The sequence below is a fragment of the Ceratotherium simum genome, unplaced genomic scaffold (assembly GCF_057802395.1).
Source record: "Ceratotherium simum simum isolate JZ-2026a unplaced genomic scaffold, ASM5780239v1 HiC_scaffold_44, whole genome shotgun sequence".
NCBI lineage: Eukaryota > Metazoa > Chordata > Mammalia > Perissodactyla > Rhinocerotidae > Ceratotherium > Ceratotherium simum.
This window is the reverse complement of record NW_028261260.1, coordinates 1,572,164-1,589,119: the sequence shown is the minus strand read 5'-3', so window position 1 is coordinate 1,589,119 and position 16,956 is coordinate 1,572,164. Positions and strand designations below refer to the sequence as shown.

The 16,956-nt window shown below is 38.0% G+C and overlaps 1 protein-coding gene and 2 long non-coding RNA genes across 4 annotated transcripts in view; all 3 read right to left on the bottom strand.

The window, feature by feature from the left end:
- The window catches only part of LOC101390292 (ral-GDS-related protein-like), a 256,999-nt gene that overhangs the window by 39,595 nt on the left and 200,448 nt on the right, over positions 1-16,956 (bottom strand). For both annotated transcript variants that reach the window (XM_087428276.1, XM_087428275.1), the window contains one exon: positions 16,182-16,326. The gene's annotated coding sequence lies outside the window, so the exon portion shown is untranslated. The remainder of the gene's footprint in view (positions 1-16,181; positions 16,327-16,956) is intronic.
- Positions 960-1,801, bottom strand: LOC147911284 (uncharacterized). The gene is made up of 2 exons (XR_015551335.1): positions 1,644-1,801; positions 960-1,547 (listed from the first exon to the last, which is right to left on the bottom strand). It is a non-coding gene; the product is annotated as an uncharacterized LOC147911284 (long non-coding RNA).
- On the bottom strand, positions 9,627-16,186 carry LOC147911283 (uncharacterized). Its single transcript, XR_015551324.1, has 2 exons — positions 14,838-16,186; positions 9,627-13,893 (listed from the first exon to the last, which is right to left on the bottom strand). It is a non-coding gene; the product is annotated as an uncharacterized LOC147911283 (long non-coding RNA).

Genomic DNA, 16,956 nt, shown 5'->3' with positions numbered 1-16,956 from the left:
AAAACATGTACAACATTGTTCTATATATTAAGATTCCAGCTGTAATAGTCAAGATATATATTCAGGTGTGTAAAATTATAATGATTTTCTATTTTTCTCGGACTGTGAACCATGGTAAAATATATAATAATAAGCAGAAAACCTGATGAACTAGGTGATTTAAAACACCTGATTTTACAGCTTGGACATTCAAGGGTGAAATACATCAATTTAAATTTCACACCTTCTCATTTCCTTCTAGCCAGTGAAGTGTCTGGAAGACACAAAATACATAAAATTAATTGAGAGTTAACAGTATTTGGAAGCAGTTGAGGTTAAGCCCTCAACAATGGTGGCCCTTACTTCTGGAACCATTGAATCTTTGTCATAAGTTTATTGTATAGACAAGTTCTCTTCTTAGATGATTTGTGCATGTTTCATAGAAGAGAGACAGGGCAGGAGAATTAACTATTACTCTACACCCGTCCCTTTACTGTATTACCTCATGCAATTCTTACAGTAATCCTTTAAAGTAACTATTATAATTCATATTTAACTGATAAAGAAAACCATGTTTAGCGGCCTGCCCGGTGGCGCAAGCGGTTAAGTGTGCTCGCTCCGATGCACCGGCCTGGAGTTCGCCGGTTCGGATCCTGGGCGCGCGCCAACGCACCGCTTGGCAAGGCATGCTGTGGTGGCATCCCGTATAAAGTGGAGGAAGATGGGCATGGATGTTAGCCCAGGGCCAGTCTTCCTCAGCAAAAAAAGATGAGGATTTGCAGATGTTAGCACAGGGCTGATCTTCCTCACAAACAAAATAAGACCATGTTCACAAAATTGATCAAGGGTGAGAGGGAAGATCTGAACATCAGTCTGTTGGGTTTTATGCCTCTATTCTCTCCACTGTGATAAAAATGGTACTTCAACATGGGTACTCCCCATCTGGCTATTTAATACCAGTTCTTGCCAGCATCACTGGATGAGATGAGATGAGAAGTTTATTTCCAAAGTTATTCTATTATATTTAAACTATACTATTTATGAGTCAGATGTCAAGACATGTTTTAGAGGCAGAGAGAACAACTGATTACTTCACCTACACATTTTTCAGTTTTACTATAACTTTCGTGTGTCACATTGTGTCAACTTTGTGTCAACTTTACCAACTTTAGTGCTTCACTGTTCTTTTTTAAAAAACTCACAATTTCATTTTCCATGTAAAGCACCTTGCTGTTTTCTTCTTAGTCACTAGATGGCAGTTCTGTATGTCTGTAAATTACCACTGCAGCAGGAAACGAGAGGTCTTAAGCCAGTTTGCTCTGTACAAATGATGGACATAGGAGGATTTCTGGTCCATCAAGGCTGCCTGTGTTATTCCGTGGCCGTAACGGGGATGTCCAGGACTGCTTACTCAGAGGCATGAAGCAGAGTGAGAAAGCATCCTCTAAGTTCTTCTTCAGATGTGAGTTCAGGCACCTATCCTCTCACCTGAGCACACTGGAGTTTATTGAATGTGTTCTGACTCTTACTCTCTCTCTGTAGTTAATAAGTCTGGGAGCTCCATACCCCTAGAAAAAACACACGACTCATAAAGCCTTTTCTCAACTAAACGGAGTTGAGGGCTATGGTGTTGCCTGAGAGTCTGATGCTTAAAGCAAACGCACCTGGTGCTCATGTGGAGGGAAAGAGCGACAGCTACTCCTGGAGGGCTTTTATTGATGCTCCTATGGAAGGAACAAGTTTAAAATAAAACCACATTGCTTAAACCTCACTAACTGATTATTTTATTTTCAAGTAATATGCTGTGAAAATCTGCTATGTCTAAAAACTATTTCATAAAACTGAAACAATTCTGTTTTTTATTCTCTGGTATTTGAAATACGATTAAAACTGTAAATCCTTTAACATTCTACAATATACAAACAGGCAAATATGAATTATATTCTCAAAAAATGTTTGCTCCCATGCTAAAGATTAATATATGGTAGCAAAACGGGTTACCACCCAGTTTTTAACTAAGTTTTTGCTTTTGAAATTACATATAAAATTTGTGTTTTGAAGTATTTTCCTAAAACTCAGCATCTTTCTGATATAAATGGACTAGTTGACAGGTAACTAGAATGAAATTTGATCTTTAAAACTCTAGCTTTGTGTAAGAATTGATAATATCAGGCAGTTGAAAGTTGGGTCTCTCCACTTTATGATATTTATTAATTGTGAATAGCCACATCTATTACAAAGTGCTGAATAATAAAAAGAAATTAAACAATATCAGCCTTCTCTTACCCCACATGTACAGTTTATATGCAAATAAACTCTCAAAGGTCAGAAAAATGCGTATGATTTCAGCTAACTGGTAAAATACTATCTCATTCCAGTTTTAACCTCATTTGAAATTGATTTAAAAAACTCTTCTCTTAGGATCCTGCTCTGATCAGTGCCCCATGGTCCCCTCAATGTCTCATTTGATTGCAAACCTATCTGAGGAATTGAATGTTCTTTTCCATTTGTTCTCTTTAAAGTATCTGTGATAGTGCTTTTTATACAATTTATTATCATTTTCAGAAACACCTTGGGCCAGCCTCGTGGCTTAGCTGTTAAGTGCGCACGCTCAGCTACTGGCAGCCCAGGTTCGGATCCCGGGCGCGCACTGACGTACCGCTTCTCTGGCCATGCTGAGGCCAAGTCCCACATACAGCACCTAGAAGGATGTGCAACTATGACATACAATTATCTACTGGAGCTTTGGGGAGAAAAAAAAGGAGGAGGATTGGCAATAGATGTTAGCTCAGAGACGGTATTCCTCAGCAAAAGAAAAAGAGGAGGATTAGCATGGATGTTAGCTGAGAGCTGATCTTGCTCACACACACAAAAGAGAAACTCTTTATTTAGAACAAATCAAGGAAACAGATGTGAGGAATGTGGGTTCGCCTAGTTGATGGTGCTTGAGGGATTCCTCACGTGAGTCTCGGCATAGAAAAATTTAAAGAGTAAAGCAGCATTGGTCAGATCAAAAGTGTGGGGTGAACATAATTCTGAAGGAATAATGATGGAGACATAAAAACAAGAAGCCACTTGAATTGCATTGGAAGATATTAGACACATCAAAGGGCTGGGAAAAAACATTGTTTAATGTAAGTTCTTTCTAAACTCTAAGGCAAAAAGTAATATGAATTTACATGGTAATTATAAACCACAAAACATCAATTCACAAGACAAGTAAACAACTAAAGTAGAAACCAGAATAAGAAAAATAGAGGTTAAAGGAGAGATGGAGAGAGATTCTTGGGGTCAGAAAACATGGCTGAGTCATCCTTGAAGTCTCCCTCAGACTCTGATCATTCTTAGTGCTCAGTAAACACTTTGAGCCCATGATCTTGGGAAGGGACAAAGTGAGAGGTGGTTGGGAAGGGAGACAATGCAAGGATACCCTTGTGGAGGCACTGACATTGAAAATCAGTGACATTTTGCCAAGGTGTTTACCATAATATATTAAGGATTATTCTGGAAAGTTAAGGATTTTTCTGGAATGTATATTTTCATTTTATGGAAACTCCAACTAGCCCAGAGAATGATTTAAACATTTCAGCTTTAGAAATAAAGAGAGGGGCCAGCCCTGTGGCACAGCGGGTAAGTGCACGCGCTCCGCTGCAGCGATCCCAGGTTCACATGATCAGATCCTGGCGCGCATTGATGCACCGCTTGTCAAGCCATGCTGTGGTAACATCCAATATAAAGTAGAGGAAGATGGGCACAGATGTTAACCCAGGGCCAATCTTCCTCAGCAAAAAGAGGAAGATTGGCATCGGAAGTTAGCTCAGGGCTGATCTTCCTCACAAAAAAAAAAAAAAGAAACGGAAATAATGAGAAACTTTTCTGTCAGTTTTAAGAATGAAAACCAGTTAGCATCTGGAAAACAGTTGCAATTTGAGATGAGAATGTGGAGAAAGAATTAGATGTCACACGTTGTTTTTGCTTTTCTCTGGGGCAGTAAGGCTTGCAGGGGGAATGAAGTTCCATCTTTGCTCTATTGAGTTTGAGAAAGTGTAAAATTCATTTGTTCTGGGCAACACTGTTGACCTGTGGAGAAAGACAGATGGTTCAAGCAGCTGATCTAAAGGAATAACTGAGCTCATAAAAGTTTTTAGCTAATAAAGGGTGCTTCTTTATTGAACTTTACTGGACATCTATATTGTGGTAGGTATTGAAGGAAATACAAAGAATTATAAGGTTCCAAGCTCCTCCACGTACATGAAATGGTTTGCAAGATGTAATTAGATTCTACCAAGGTATTAGTGTATGTTGTATCATAGAACTTAAAAAAATGGGAATGTTATCCAGAAATTGTAATTAAGGACAGCTTCTTAGGAGAGGTGAACTAGATCAAGTCCTCAAAGGGACCACTGTTGGGCAGGTGGAGGGAAGAAAGAGTGAGGATTTCAGATGGGGGAAGAGGGGATAGAAAGGAACATGGCATTTGGGCATGGGGGTGGGGAGGCCATGACAGGCACAGTCTTCCCGTGACTGAGAGGCAGCTCAGTTTCCTCCTCCAGGAGCCCAGCACTGCTTCCCACCTCCTGGCCTCCTCCACCTGCAGACCCCCCGCCTGAGCCAAGGCCTATCTTATCTGGATCACTGCCTAATCTCCCAACAGGACCCTTTACTTCCAGTCTTAATTTCTTCTAATCTTTCCTCCACAATGCCTCCAGAGTTACCTTCAAGAATCCAAATTTGTTTAAATGTGACATCTGCTTATACTCTTTCAATGACTGCTCAGAGCATCTGAGAGATCATTCAGATTCCTGAGCTGGACACGCAGGCTTTCTCTTGCTGTCCTCATCTTTAGCCTCATCACACACTGTTTCCTACATGTTTGCTTTGTTCCAGCCTTAAAAATACCCCAATTTTGTGAAAGCTTTAGCATCCTTTATATCTGTATTTTTATATGTGTTTCTTCTGTCCTCCTACCCACTTTTTTGATCAACTTAATTCCTATTTCTTAACCTAAACTCATGTCAAATGTTCCTTCCTCTTGGACACTTTTCCTGAGAGGTCTCCATCTAGAGACCCCTTTTGATGTCCCCACTCTGGGCCCCTGTACTTATCTACTTTTCCATAACGGTTGTTTTATTCATGTCTCATAGACAGTGAGCTTCTTCAAGCGGAGACTATCCTACTTCTTGATGAATAAATGGCGAGCAATAGGATATATTGGAGCACATGAGGAAGCCACTTAGTGTAAAACTAATTGGGCCTGACCTTGTTTTTTTTTTTTTCCCCAAAAGGAGCCTGTAGCCTCTGTTCATCCATTGTATATCTGCTTTAAACAATTAACATGTCCCAAAGACAAAAGCAAAGCCCTTAAGATGTAAATGCAACTTTCCCCACATTGGTATTTCCTTAAGGATAAGCATTTCTCCCTAGGCTAGGATTTGATTGCTGTGCTCATCCTGTGATGACCCAACTCGAGACAACAGCCACGCCCATAGAGACAGCAGACTTGATACCCACTGTGTCCATCAATCGACATGCCGAGAGGTCAACGTCATGACTACTGTAAAAGGGACATTGCAATCACATGTGATACGTGCTCTTTGATGGTATATAACCACTCTGTACACCCTACTTCTTTGGAGTGCTCCATTTCTTTGTGAAAGGACTCTCCTGGGCTATATGACCCTCAAAGTTTGGCTCATCATAAACTCAACCCAATTTTGATTTATAGATTGGTTAAGGATTATATGCATTGACATTCTATTTGTCCCTCCAGTATCTAAACACAGTACCTGACACCTTTGGGTCACTCAGAAAATGTTTGATGAGTGAATATGTGGGAGACAACACTGGCTGGGGCAGAAGGGGCTTTTCAGGGAGTGGTAGAAAATATGCTCACATTCCTACCATAGTGGTTGAGGCTGTGGGCTTTGGACCAGTTTGTCTGGGTACCAATCCCAGTTATTCCACTTTTAACTGGGGAACCTGTGCAAAGTATTTACTCTCTGAGCCTTAGTTTCCTCATCTATAAAATGCAGCTAATGATTACTCCTGTCTCATAGGGTTTTAGTGAGATTTAAATGCATTAACTTATGTAAAGTACTTAGAAGAGCTGCTGGCACATAGTAAGCACTAAAATGTTAGCTGTTATGTTATCATTATTGCTCTTATATCTGAGCAATACTATGGTTTTGAAAAGATGCTTTCATAATATAGTTGATCCTCATTATTTGTGGATTCCGTGTTTGCACACTTGTCCACTAGCTAAAATGTACTGGCAGCCTCCAAATAAACACTCACAGGGCTTTCATGTCCATTTGCAGATATGCACAAAGTGGTGAAAAATTTATTCACTGGATGAGCACGTTCCCAGCGGAGGGGAACCAGGTGACGCTCTGCCCTCGTTTCAGCTCATACTGTAAACAAGTGTCCTTCTTGCAGTCTATTTAGTGCCTCATTTCTTATCTTTTGTGCTTTGTATTGGTGACTTTGCTATTTAATATGTCCCCCATGTGTAGTGCTGCAATGCTGCCTGGTGTTCCTCAGGGCAAGAGGCTTAGCCTTTACAGAGAAAGTATGTGTGTTCAACAAGCTTCTTTCAGACACGAGGTACAGTGCTGTTGGTGTGAGTTCAATGTTAATATATCACCTATATATCTTAAATAAGGTGACTTTAAAGAGAAACACACAGAAAATAAGGTTATGTATTGATCAATTGAAGAAAATGTAACTAAGGCTCGCAGCAACCTAACCCTGCATTTCCTGCAGTAGCAGTGGGTCATATTCACCAATTCAGTGTTCACAGTGACTTTATAGAATGTCACACTGTGCATAACGAGAACTGACTGTATCTTATGTAATCCTCACATACTCCTTTATAGTAGGCAGGGTAAGGATCAGGGTGTCCACATTCTACAGGCTATTACAGACCTTATGAGCAAAGTAGAGAATTTAAAATGTCTTGTGCTCAGCATAAGAGCCATGAGATTTTGAGCAAGGAAGATCTATGATGAACTGATGTTTAAGGAACAGTTACCTGGCAAGAGAATGTAGTTTTGAGAGGAAGAGGGAGAACTGAGCCGGAAAGGAGGACCAGCTGTTAAACTCTCCAAGTATTCCCATTGTTAGGTGAGGAGATTCGGAGCTAAGGTGCTGATGTGATAAAGGAAAAGTAGCAGCCAAAGGATGAAATAATGGATTTGGTAACAATATATAGGGTGTAAGTTAGGCTGTGGTTCTCAAAGTGGGGTCCGTGGACCAGCAGCATCAGCATCACCTGGGAACTGGGTATAAATGCAAATTCTCAGGTGCTGCTGCAGATCCGCAGAACTGGAAACTCTGGGGTGGGGCCTGGCAATCTGGGTTTCAACAAGGCCTCCAGGTGCTTCTGGTGTCCATCAAGTTTAAGAGCCAATGAATTAGAAAATGATTCAAACACGTCACCGTTCCCAGGTAAGCTGCATGGCAGGGACGTGGTATTTGTTTAGAGGATAAGATGCATTTTAAATTTTAGGCAAAAGTAGTTCAGTGTCTGTTTCACCGTAAGGATTCCCAAGATGCCATTTTAGCTCTCTGCGTTTAAGCTCTTTTTTCCACAATATGTTCTCTTTTAGAGACCCTTTGGTAACTTATTTACCACTTAGCACATATTCTGAGAGTCCCTTCTTTCTTGTAATCCCGTTTCAGACGTGAAAATATATTTTATTTTTGTGCACAATCTCCTTTATTTAAAATCTGGATGTCTCTTCCTATAGGATCATGTATTGCACGTGCAACCTTACTGTAAATTTGGAATGCCATTGGTTTGATCCAAAACCTTAGAATGTTTTAGAATTTAGAACCTGATGAATAGAGAATGTATAAGCTTCTGTGTAGGACTCATATTTTTCAGATGTCTAGAGGTATCCCAACTTGCCAGTAATGTGGCCTTAGATTTAGCAGAACTTGAAAATCTGAATATAGTAGAAAATGAATTACGTCTCTCATATTAACATTTACAAAATAAATGATCACAATGTTAACTTACCAATAAGCACTCTCTATATTTTAGGCTCTGAAAGTATCTTGCTTACATAATAAACATGATAAAGTTTCAAAGATGAGCCAATTAACTTTTCAGCAAAAGCTTTACTTGAGTGTATCTTGGCTTCCTTTTTGATAGTTTTAGCCTTAATGTTACAATATTGTTTTCTTTTTCTGGGAATCAGATAATCTTGTATTTGGTGAACATTTTAATTTTTAATGGCCACTTGTATTTCGTGATATGCAGGTGTTCAAACAATCTATAAGAACTAACCATTACTACCCACATATAGGATTATACAGGAATGGAGGAGTTTTGGCTGACTTGTTGTATATAATGGCAGACTCTACCACTTACAATAATTTAGGGATTTGAAGCAGTATTTTTAAATACAAATAATCTCAAAATCAGTAATATATAAAGTATATTACTTACTGTGTTAACTAATCAAAATAGTTAAATTTGTTATTTTTCCTCCATTTATAAGGATGCACCCATTATACAGATTCTGTACAAATTGCAAAGATCACTTTTTCCTTTTCAAAATTTATTTATTTTAATTTTTATAGTGAGAATCTTAGTGTTGGGTAAACTGCTGCACAATTACTGGAAATGCTGAGAGTCTTTTGGAAAAGTGTAGAAGTCGAAAGAGAATGTAAAGTACATTTCTCCAATGTCAAGTCCTTTGAGCCTCTGTCTAGTTGTACCTTGAAGAGATGGAAGATTAAGTACCAGCAAAGGACACAAGAGAACAGGCTGCCAACTTGAGAGCTTCCCACTGACCACAGAATGCCTGGCAGACGCTTGGAGATGTCGGGGGAAGAGGGAGAATCTCTCTCTGCCCTTTCCCTTAAGGTTCTTCTGGCTGGCCAAATAATCAACAAGACAGGTTAGCAGGAGAAAATAATACCAAGTTTAATAACATGTATACATGGGAGAAAGCAGGGACACTGCGTTTCTCAACACAATAGCAGAAATTCTCGTCTTAAATACCATTTTCAGCCAATGACAAAGGAGGATGTTGGGGGTGGGGAGAGTCAGTTACAGGAAATTACCACTAAAGCACAGTAAACAAGAGTAAGGTTTATTATGTAGCTCAAGGCCTCACCTTCCACATTGATAAGTCACTAGAAATGAGCTCATCCCCCTCTCTTCCCAATACAGAGAGGGAGATACCTTTACAAATGGAGACTTCCCTTGTAAATGATTGTCTGGCAACTCCTTGCAGGGCCATCCAAAGAATGTGGCCAGAGAGACAGAACTCCCGATAAGATGGGCTTGTTGGTGCCTTTTCTATTGTAACCTCTATCCTACATTATCTTTATAGCAGTCATGATAGATCTGTTCTAGGAAGGAGCCACCATGTCAAATTCTTTAGGCAGTTAGTGGGGGAGGTCAAATGTCCCTAGAGAAAACAACCAAGGTAAAGAGATAGATTTCAGGGTGGCCAAATCTTGATCTCCCACAGTCCCGCCTTTGAAACTAAAAGTTTCACAGTCCTTTTGAAACTTAAAGAAGTTTCATAGTCCAGAAGCTGTGTTGGTAGATTGTTTCATCTCACTGAACACATTTCTTAGTCCTGATAATAGATCAGTTCAATTAAGTTCATTTTGGAAGGTGGTGATGCAGGTGGGCTCTCAAGGTTACGCCTATATTATGGAAGCAAGCAATCAAGTATTTAATAGAAGCATTTCTATGTAAACAAAAGAAAAACAAGGTTAATGGTTAGAGCAAGTCGTAAAACAGTTTTTGAGTTCAGAGGACAGCCAGTGAAGAAGAATTTTAGATGTCAGCGTCAAAGCATCTTTTGCAGTTTAAAATGTCTCTGATGATGTCATCAAGTAATCTCTTAAGTTTGTATCAAGTCCATCAGCTTTAGTTTGTAAGGCTTCAGGAAAAAGGGCAGGTTCAGTTTTTAGTGATTTCAAATGAAAATGATGGAAAAAATCAAAAACGTTAGTTTGGACATCTGTAGCCAGATATTTTAGGAAACTAGAAGAAATCAGGATCCAGTCCAGTCAACAGATATAAAACAAAAACCTCAAAAGACAATTAACAAAACTAGGATCTAATATCCGCAAATGTATACTATAGTTTTTACTGAAACATAATTTTTTTTCTCTAAAATCACCCTCATTTTTATCAAAGATAGCCAAATTAAAACTAACTAGTTTGCAAAATAAGTCTAGTTTCAATAGAGTTGGACCAATTATTTACATAAGTACAGCAAGAATAGCAATTGATCACATAGGCTCTTTTAAATCTGCTTTGCTGGAACTTTTTGTAAGGAATCTCACATTGAACTTCAAAAGCCTCTCGAGGCCAGGAAAGCCAAGCCAAGGATTTTGTCATCAGACTTTGCCTGCAATACCTACAGATTTGGGTGAATTCCTCTCTTCCAAGGTTCCCCCCAAATATTTCAAGGTTCCTTGTACCTGCCAGACAAGTGACATTCTTTACTTATCCTGGTAAGTGCTGCTTGGAACATAAGGTACCAGGCCAATATTTCCACGTGTCTTTATTCCATAAAGTCCAATCTTCATTCCTCAAAAGCTATATGGTTATATCGCAAATATGATGTTCCAGTCACAACCTTGGTAATATAACAAGTGTTTCCAATTGTGTCCTGTTATAAGGAGAACAGATTCTTATTGAACTTATGCAAATAACCATATTGCCATGAAAACAACAATACTCACTTACTAAGAGTTTCCAAATCCTGGAGGGATCAGGTAGAGAGAAAAAGATAAATATTTCCATTTTACTTACAAAAATATCATTTACCAAATTGTTATAAGTCATAGCTAGCTCAGGAGAAACAAGAAAAAGTTTTCCTTAAATCTGAAAAAACAAAACATTAAAAATTCAGCAATACTTCAAATGAAAAATCATAAAAATTATAAGCATCCTTATCAGTTTATTCAGTCCTGTGTAATCCATTCTTGATCTCAATCTTTTTGTTAGCAGCTTCATGAAGTTATCAGTCTCTCCATCAGATTTCTGTAATTTCTTACCAAGTTTAGTTTTATGATCAGAAAGTTTATCAGAAGCCTGTACTTCAGTGTAAATGTCAGAGTCCTTTCCATGAATTTTTCTGAAGTTGAAACATATTTTGCAAAAACATTAGAGCAAAGAAATGAGTCTGTAAACAACAAGACCTCAAAATGGCAACTGACAAAGAAATTTGGTTAATTTTGTGACATACAACACTTTAAAATAATAATAACCAGAATTATGACTGATAATCAGGACAGATCAGAATTTCAGTAATGTTATACAATTTTAAAACACCTATATCAATAACATTTGCCCACATAATACCACCTAAGAAGGTTTTATCTTCACTTGTCTGACAATGTTTTCTATGTAATTTAACATACTGAATAAGCCTAATAAGTTTAGTATCTTCCTCCTTATAGGAAGAGAGCAAATTTCTTTGAGAAGTTTCAGGGCCCTTTGAAAATTCTCAAAGAAAAAAAGACTTATTTTAAGATATGAATTTTGGTGGAGCTTGTCAAAAATATAAACAATCAAAGCAAACAGAACATTAACAGTCCAAAAAGCCTTAATAGCGAGACCTCAGTCTTTTGAACGTAGGAAATTATTTTAACAGGTTTTTTTTTTTTTTTTAGGTAGACTTACTCAAAGGTAAAGAAAAATCTTTTATAACCTCTTTATCAAGTTTAAGCAAATTATCTTTTTACGAGAAATTTCAATTTTGCACCAGCTTACTTCTGCTATTAAAACTCATTTACTTAATTAAATTCATTTCAATCTTAGCCAACTTGACCATACAAAAACTCCTTTTCCAGAATTCCTCTTCCACAAACCTTCTATAACTTTCTTTTTACATCTAGAATTTGTCCCATGTCTTTCTTTTCCCTTCTAGTACTTGAGGACAAATTTATCTTTCTTAACCAAACAAAATATTTCCATTCTTTGCACCTTCTTTATACATCTTACTTTCCTTGTACGCAGACATATTTTTCTTAATATTTAGTAGCTACAATCACATATATTAATTAGAAATTTTAACCTTTAGACACCTTAATTTGTAAGTAAAAACTAAACAATTATAAACTTTTTTTTACATTAGTATCTTGTGGCTTGGAAAATTTATAAACACTTCATAACTTCTAGAAACATGTTACTTTATAGTACAATCTTTTAATAAAACACATGTTTACCAATAGACCCAAAACACCTTTTAGTTTTCCTGTAATGAAAAGCCAAAAGTAGACAAACGTACATTTAGCAATCAATGTCTAATATCTTATCTTATTTGGAAATGATGATACTCAGAGAATTTTTTATCATAAATTTTAGCAAAACTCTAAAAGTCACCAAAAAGAGTTTGGAGGCTGTAACCACCATAACACATAATTATTGTTATAGTTCATCCAACATTTATCTTTTTCACAACTATTTACTTGTTCCCAATAATTATTTAGATTGCCTATAAGACTTCATAAGACTTCAGATAAAATTAGCCATCATTTAAATTACTATTTTTGTTAACCAGTTCTGTAATAGAAATAACATCAGTTTTTTCCTACAAAATTTCATGTAAATTTTATCACCTCTTATACCTTTAAACATAGTTATCATTAAGATTTTTATCAATAGGTCTTGGTCTTCTAATTTTGGACAATGGAAGCATTCCCAGTCAGACATTTTAAAACATACTCAGGCAAAGTTGATGTAACCTCTATATAAAATTAGCTCAAACATTCCAACCTTTATAATCTTATCAACACTTACACTTTTACATGTTCTCAATTCAATTGTAACCTGAGTCAAGGTCTTAAGGCTAGTCAAATTTTTCCCTTCCTTTTTTTTTGGCCTTTTCTTAGGTACCAAATAACTAATTATGTGAGAGCTCTCAAAACATTTTTTTTCCCCCAATTTAGAAGTTTTTCCAATTCAAAGGATCCGTCGTCTGGCCATTGACGAGTAGGATCTTCATTTGTATATTTATTCCAATAGTGACTCGAACCAATAAGCCTTTTTAAGGAAAGACCCAGAGGTAACTTTCCACGCTTAGAATAAATCTACCATGGACGCAAAGAGGCGTCCCTGGTGAGGGCGCAGATGATGTAGCCCCCGTGATCCACAGAATTCACTCCCAAAGATATTCAGAGAAAGTAAAGACCTTCGTTGCACAGGCGGTAAGGATGGTGTCTCCGGTCTCCCACAATAGTGTGGGACGCCTCCAGTCACAGACCCGCTAATCTGTGACACCGGGCAGGCGATACTGGAATGGGATTTTTCCAGCACTAACAAGCAACGAAGGTAAAGACGACAAAAGCCCTTATGGACTGGGCCCTTTATGACAAATTCCCCTGAGAGCTTGGCACAGCCGGACAAAGAGACAGTTCGGAACCCCAGTCTACTCGACTGGCCACCGAGGTGCACCCCGGTAAATGCACCTTCCGTATGGTGGAGACCAAGGAGAAGATTCTCACTGGTCACAAAGCCAAGTTTTCTCAGGACACAGAACAAGACAGAGATTACTCTGGGAGGAAAAGGGATCAAGATCAAAACCAAGAGTACTCTACCAAATTTAAACCAAGAGTCACTAAAAGCCCAAGAAACTAGTTTCCCAAATATTTTCTCCTGCCAATCTAAATTTAGAAAGAGAAAAAATTCTCACCATTTCCTTCCGCCGGACTCCGCAGATAGAGATTCCGGGAGGCTGACATGGTAAGAAGTCTTACCTTTTGCCGGCTTTTGTCAGGCGTTCCCGTATCTCACCATCTGCAGTAGTCCAGGGAGAAGGCAGGTCTTCCAGCCAGAGAAGGCAACTTGCCAGCCAGTGTGGCTCCTGGCGACTACGCCAAAACTGTCGGGGGAAGAGGGAGAATCTCCCTCTGCCCTTTCCCTTAAGGTTCTTCTGGCTGGCCAAATAATCAACAAGACAGGTTAGCAGGAGAAAATAATACCAAGTTTAATAACATGTATACATGGGAGAAAGCAGGGACACTGCGTTTCTCAACACAATAGCAGAAATTCTCGTCTTAAATACCATTTTCAGCCAATGACAAAGGAGGATTTTGGGGGTGGGGGGAGTCAGTTACAGGAAATTACCACTAAAGCACAGTAAACAAGAGTAAGGTTTATTATGTAGCTCAAGGCCTCACCTTCCACATTGATAAGTCACTAGAAATGAGCTCATCCCCCTCTCTTCCCAATACAGAGAGGGAGATACCTTTACAAATGGAGACTTCCCTTGTAAATGATTGTCTGGCAACTCCTCGCAGGGCCATCCAAAGAATGTGGCCAGAGAGACAGAACTCCCGATAAGATGGGCTTGTTGGTGCCTTTTCTATTGTAACCTCTATCCTACATTATCTTTATAGCAGTCATGATAGATCTGTTCTAGGAAGGAGCCACCATGTCAAATTCTTTAGGCAGTTAGTGGGGGAGGTCAAATGTCCCTAGAGAAAACAACCAAGGTAAAGAGACAGATTTCAGGGTGGCCAAATCTTGATCTCCCACAGAGATTAAATCTGGGCTTTGTCTATGGGTGGACCCTGAAAGGAGGATTTTGCTTAAATGACCAGAGAATACACAACCATTTTTCTTGATAATAAGTAATACTTACCATGTAAATTTCTTCATAAATCTCTGAATAAAATAAAAATATATAACCCATATAGATATAAACTCTTACTGACAAACCCCACAGCCTTCTCTAGAGAGCCCAACAGAAAATGTCTCAGCTGACTGTGAATTGGTCTTCTCTAAAAGCCAGCCAGCCCTTCACTGATAGCCCTGGATAAGGAAGGGCAGATAAAATTCTTTGAAGATGTTTAGCTGAATTCAGAAGCAAAAATCCTACCTCCAGTTGGCTCCTCTGTGAGAATGGATGGCCAGCCTTATTTCACAGGCTGGGCAGCTGAGGTTTCAGATGAGCTTATTTGCCCTGTTCCCCGGGGATGCAAAAGGAGGAATGTGACATTCATTCAGGGCTGAGATTTTGCACGTAAAGATAGGGTTGTCGGGATAGAGGGAGAATCTCCCTCTGCCCTTTTCCTTAAGGTTCTTATGGCTGGCCAAATAATTAACAAGACAGGTTAGAAGGAGAAAATAATACCAAGTTTAATAACATGTATGCATGGGAGAAAGCAAGGACACTGCGTTTCTCAACACAATAGCAGAATTCTCATCTTAAATATCATGTTCAGCCAATGACAAAGGAAGATGTTGGGGGTGGGGGGAGTCAGTTACAGGAGATTACCACTAAAGCACAGTAAACAAGAGTGAGGTTATTATGCAGATTTAAGGCCTCACCTTTTACATTGATAAGTTTCTAGAAATGAGGTCATTCCCCCTCTTCCCAATTCAGAGAGGCAGATACCTTTACAAATGGAGATTTCCCTTATAAATGTAAATGTCTGTCTGGCAACTCCTTGCAGGGCCATCCAAAGAATATGGTCAGAGACAGAACTTCTGATAAGATGGGCTTGTTGGTGTCTTTTCTATTGTAACATCTATTGTACATTATATTTACAGCCATCATGATAATAACTCCTTCCTGAAACAGATGTTTTGTTTTAAATTCTTTAGGCAGTTAGTGGGGGAGGTCAAATGCCCTCAGAGAAAACAACCAAGGTAAAGAGATAGATTTCAGGGTGGCCAAATCTTGATCTTCCACAGGGTCATAGAAGGGAATAAAGATTTCAGCAAATTGGTTTTTTGTTCTCTACAGTGGAAGTAATTTAAGAAGATAGTCTCTCACTCCAACTTCTCTTCCCTGTTCTCTATCTGTAATATCGCTGTAAAAATTCTCTCTACAAAAATTTCAGTCTTTTTTCTTTGCAGTCTATTATCATCTTTACGAATTCTTTGACTTCACCACCTTCTTGGCACCACAGCGCTAGCCATTGAGATATTATTATAGATTCAGTTTTGCAATTTCATCCTCTTATCTCTATTTCCTCTGCCATTTCTTAGTTTTAGTTCTTATTGTATCTTATGCTTGAAAACATTTCAAGCTTACAGAGTATATCAGTTCGTTATCTTCTCAACTTTTTATTATCTAAGTGCCCTCAAATATCACTTTTTTTAAAAAAGAAGTGAAATAGATAATAGAACAATATATTGTAATAAATTGACCACTTATAAAATTAAGTTCAACCTGCAATCCCTCCCCACTTAACAGCGACCATCTTTTATAACTCACCATGCTTTAGTTTGGGCAGGGTCAGTTTATCAATGATTTCTGGATGTTTTAAACCACATGAGACAAATACAGTGTAAGGTAAAATTGTTACTCTTGCAGAAGTTGTAGAATATCCTGATGGTTATGGAAGTTGGTGGCGGAGAACCTGAATCATATGAAAAGTAGTTGATTAATTAGCACCTGACAGAATTTGTTAATTTGGTAAGGACAATAATAAGACATAAATGTTGAAACGATAACTTTGCATATCAGAGTATTGTCAAAGGCCACTGGGGAAATTCATAATATTCTCAAATACCACAAAAAATGACCACTTTTTCATAAAAGATGTCATACATGATGGCACCATATACTTCTGTCAGAAAATTTGCAATGAAGGAAATTAAGACTTGAGTCATTTTAATTTTAACGATTTGTTTCTGCTTACTATTAGGTTAAAAAACCCTTTTAGAAATAAAGTGATAAGGGATGTACTTGCTTAATTTTTATTTTTTTTTAAGAAAAAGTCTTTTTCACATTTTAAAAAAATATTTATTTGTATTTATTTTATGCTGAATTTATTTGTGGGCCCAAAGCCTTTTTTTAATTAACTACCACCAATTCTTTTCAAACTCTTTCAAAAAGTTGAAGAGGAGAGAATACTTCTAAAGTCATCCTATGGAGTTAGCACTACCCTGATATGAAAGCCAAAGACACTAAGAGAAAAGAAAACTACAAGTCAGTATCTTTGATGAATATTGATACAAAAATCCTCAATAAAATAATAACTAACCAG